The sequence below is a fragment of the Cebidichthys violaceus genome, unplaced genomic scaffold (genome assembly GCF_023349555.1).
Source record: "Cebidichthys violaceus isolate CVI_PGR_0920_01 unplaced genomic scaffold, fCebVio1.0.p SCAF_1, whole genome shotgun sequence".
Classification (NCBI taxonomy): domain Eukaryota; kingdom Metazoa; phylum Chordata; class Actinopteri; order Perciformes; family Stichaeidae; genus Cebidichthys; species Cebidichthys violaceus.
The window spans coordinates 5,158,920-5,163,820 of record NW_027176262.1 but is presented as its reverse complement, the minus strand read 5'-3'; positions in this window follow the sequence as shown (position 1 = coordinate 5,163,820).

Here is a 4,901-nt window from a genome sequence, read left to right as displayed (position 1 = left end):
CTCGTTCTCAACGCAGCCACGCATGCGCATGTGGGCACGCGCAGCACCGGAGAGAACAGATCCGTATGCCATGCCTTTAAAACATGGACCCGAGACCCGCACGGCGCTGACGTTGAACTTGAAGCGCACAGGTCATGGAAGCGTTCCATGTGATCTCCAGGTTATTGTGATTATTTGCCACATGCCTCCTCGATCCGCCTCAGACTGGGCTTTTATCCCAGAGGGCACAACATCTGGAAAGACTTTGCTGCTGGCTGCTGTTTTTTTTTGTTTTTTTTTAAAACCCCTGAATGTAACAGATAATAGCTTGAAACACAGAGACAAGCAGCGGTGGAAGAAGTAGGTTACTCAGCTCCTTTACAAGTGAGAGCCCCGCTTTCAAAATGTTGCTGCAGTAAAAGTAGGCTGCATAATAGCATCAAAATATACTTTGACTATTCCACGAACTGCCATGAGACTGCGTTTAGAGAATAATGCATATTGTGTGTTATGGTATTATAATTAATGATGCATTAATGTCACTTTAATGTCGCAATTTCACTTATAAAGACAAAACAAACGGAAAAACATCATAATGTAGTTGTTGATGGTATATTTTCTATTCTGGTCTAAATTCTGCATAGTCAGTAAAGCTGCCAAATAAAAAGTGGAAGTGGAATTGCTCAAGAACAGCACAAGTACCTCCAAATTGTACTTAAGTAACTTCAGCTTCTATTTGTTTGAAATACTAAGATTGTATTTAATTCCAGTCCACTGAGTTCCTGTTTTGGGGAACCTCTGTTAAATATTAACGAATTGATTTTGTTAACCCAACTATGCATATCTGGATAAGTTTGCTCATGTTGAGTAAGAGAGAACTTTGAACAAAATCTTTGATGCTATTTCTAACCATTGTATTCAAATCCCCCCTCAAGCCAGTTGGGCACTCTTTACTTTCACACTGAAAATATGTTGCTCGTTGTTTTTCAGCTTTATCCTCAACTCCTGCAGTTTAGTTTGACTTGTCTTTATAAGGCTACATCTGTGTCTAGGGAAGGGAGAAATCTCATGTAGTTCAATGATTCCTGAGCATCTGCTGGCCCTTCATCATGCCAAAAGAAACCACAGCACAGTCAGAACCGGTTCATTGGTGTGTTCAGAGTACATCTTTAGCATTAGGACGGCATTATAGGTTTTTGAGCAGACACTTCTGCTGCACACTTGCTGCTTGGTAATATGAGAAATATCTCTTCTTCTTTTTTTTTTAGGTGCCCACAGGGAAGCAGCAGTGTGACGCGAGCTTCCATTGATCCGGGCAGATCCAGACACATACCAAATACCATGGTTGCATAAATGTAGGCTGCCTGTGAGACTGGAACTGAAGTGCGAAGGGTAATGAACATCTCCATGTCAGTGGACTTCTGCTAATTATGATGATTTGCTCAATCTCTCCTCAATGGGACTGTATATTTCTCCCAGAGGCAGCAACATCTGGAGAGGCGTGTCGGTGTTGGCTGTGATATTGTAAATCTCTGTTTGTAAAGGACATAACACACTGAAACTCAGGGACAACTTGAGTGAGCATCTCAGTTTATAGAGGATACATTAAATTCAAATTATTTACCAAATCCATGCATCCTTTCATTAGTCCATGTATAATTTGATTTGAAAGACTTTAAACGTTTGATGAATACGTTTTTAGGTACTTGGGACTATTCCTTTTCTTTCCAAACTGATGATGTTTTATTTTAGAACATAAATCTTTAATTAGATTGTTAATAACCACTGTCTACTCTAATGCATCTGCTGGCAGCAAAATTGTTTTGCACAAAAGTAAACTTAAAGATTATGCAAAGCAAATGTCTGCTGGCTCCAGACAAGAGACAATGTCAGGGTTCCTTTAAATAGTCTGAAAGAGCTTGCGTGCATCACTCCTTTACAAGCCTATACTCATTTTCACTGCAGCATTTCATTCCCATCAAGTTATGGTGTCCATAAATCACGTCTGACTCAGCATACAATGGGTGCTGCTCATCCTGTCTGCTCCAAATGCAGAAAAAAGTAAAGGAAATCTTCTCACGCAGACATGCCAGATGGACTTTTTTTGTATTACAGATGACATGGTTTTGTGCGCTTGGTGTAAGTTTTTCATTTTCACATAATTTGCCAAAAAAAAAATCCTAAGCAGGTCTTCAGCAGAAAACATGGAGACCTCTGGGTCTTGTACTTCAAATATAACTCTCTGTTCAGTTTATTTCAGATCGAACCTTTATACATGTAACACAAAAGGATGTTTATTCCCTCAAAAAGACAACGTAAAATCAAAAAAACACACACATTCGGACAATAGAAGAAGTTTTTAATTTGTTTAATGAAGTATTTTAGTTTTGTGGGAAAGTGTTAAACAATGTATCACCTAACTGCATCTGCCAAATCGTGCTGCTGTGGTAGAAAACATTGTTTAAAACCCATCTTACATTTTGTGTGTAAAACCATTGTGCCGTTGCATTTGACTTGCAGAATCCTCGCGTCTCATTGCTCTGTATAAATGGCCAACATTCACTAGAAACCTAACAGAACGTTTGGATCTCCCGCTCTCCTTTAATTAACCCAGCTGGGGTTTCAACGTAGTACTGCAAGCTGAATTTCCTCACCACAGATAGAAACGTCCAGGTCAGTACCGCCGCGCCCAATGGAGACCACCATGGTGACTAACAGCTGAGTGCTTTCCCATACTGTTGGTGGTCCACAGCACATCAGCCTGCCATCCTGTGGCCAGAACTCTCTTTCACTTCTTGCTTAATGCTGAAAGTGCTGATGCTGACACATACAGTAGCATGCTCCAGCAGCTTTAGTCTTAGTCCTGAGATCAAAATTCCATGGAGGTGTTAGTCATATTTAGTAAACTTTGGCCTAGATTTAGTCAGTTTTGAGCCATTTTTACACACATTTAAGATATGTCTTAGCCATAGAAAACATTTCAGTCAAAGAGAACACTTGACATGTCCCGACTTCAGCAGACAGCCTCAGGGTTAAATTCCCTCCAAAGGGATTTTTGGATGCATCGTGAGTGAAGACAGCTGACTACTACCAAGGAGCCTTGGACCATAAAGAAAGATATACATCCTGGGTATTCAAATAACAAACAGACATTACAAATAGACCGCACCTATGGTAGAGTCATAATTATCAGGACAGGCCTGATTATTATGTTTGCTTTTGCAGATAGCAAGTTTAGCACACCAAAATGTAAACAGGCGTGTCTTAAACAAGAGGCAAGTAAATGTAGGATGCTGGGAAACTGACTTTTAGGTTTGGCTATACCTCCACATCCAAACATTGTAAGACGTTACGCCATTGATTTTTGGAGACGGCTAAAGAATAGTCTGACATTTTGGGGAAATACACTTATTTGTTTTCTTGCTGAAAGTAATATGAAGACCAACGGTAACAGAATCAGCCTCCCCGCACCTCTGAAGCTCACTAATTAACGCTGTCAGGGTGCAGGGGATGGACCCAAACGCAGAGAGACACAGGAGCAGAAGGATAATTGATGGTGAATTTAATAGGCAAACAAAAAAAAGTCCAAAACATAAATGATCCGAGCAGGACAGAACAGAGCAGAGCAGAGCAGAGCAGGAAACACAACGGACAAACCGACACTGAGACGGGGGACACACAGGGTTTAAATACACTGGGGAGGTGCAGGTGATTGAGGATTCAATCAGGGGCGAGACAGACAGTTACACAGGTGGAACAACATACAAAGGCAGGAAGTGAAGAGGACACCACAAGTGGCAGGGAAATTCAAAATAATACAGGAAAAACAACTAAAGAAAACCCAAGACCGTGACAAACACGTTGAATGGCATTTGTTTAATCCGCACAAAAAGTGAAGGTTAAAAATTGCAGTTTGCCATTTAGCATGAGCCAAACAACTGACGTGTCTCTCCATTTTTGTATTATTCTTCACCGCTATTTTTCAGCTACAGGGCTTCTCTCCCAACAATGACTACAGCCTTCATCATGTGTCATCCGGAAAGGAAGTTGTTATGACAACAACATTAAAAAAAAAAGCCTCATAGAACATCTGTGCCTTTCAGAGATTAAATAAAATTTTGATGTTACAATATTGGCTTGCCACAAAAGAGGCGATTAGCAAGGCTCTTTTATTGTGGTGCTAAATGTCTGTTGTTCTTTTGGGAGGTAGGGGAGTGGGAGGATAATACAGCTTTAATGAAAAATCAGAAAAGGAACATGTAGCACTTCTTGGAAGCAGATGGTGTCTCCTGTAGAACAGAAAGAAAGCCTTGCCTGCATTAAAAGAAAAAGATCAATAATCACAAATGTCATGCTCCAGTTGACTCAATGAATAACTGATATTCTACATCCAATGGTCCAAATGCCAACCAAATGAAGCAATTCCAGTGCGCTTGATTAACAAGGGGAGGTGCTGCCAAGGACATTTAATCTATCAGAGAGATGAAAGTGTGTGTGTGTGTGTGTGTGTGTGTGTGTGTGTGTGTGTGTGTGTGTGTGTGTGTGTGTGTGTGTGTGTGTGGATGGAGGAAAGAAGGGCTGTTCCTTCCAATTCTTCAACATGTTCAGACTTTGTTCCAACTAGCTGAGCTACAACCAGTCCGTTCGGCATATTGTGACTCTGAATAATAAAACCAGCGTGCCAGATCCACACGAAAGAGGTGGTTCTCAGAGAGTAGAAGGAAACATGAAGTTGTAACGTTTCTCAATAGGAATCACACTTCCTCTGTAATAACTTAAGAGTCTAAAAAGGTCATCCCACTGTCAATTAGGTATGGGTGTGTTCTTCCCTTTTACCCTCGCTCTCTCTTTCACACATACAAGAGCCACAATGTTGCTGTGATTGTTGTTGTTTAGTGGTAAAAAAAAACAGATACCAGAGA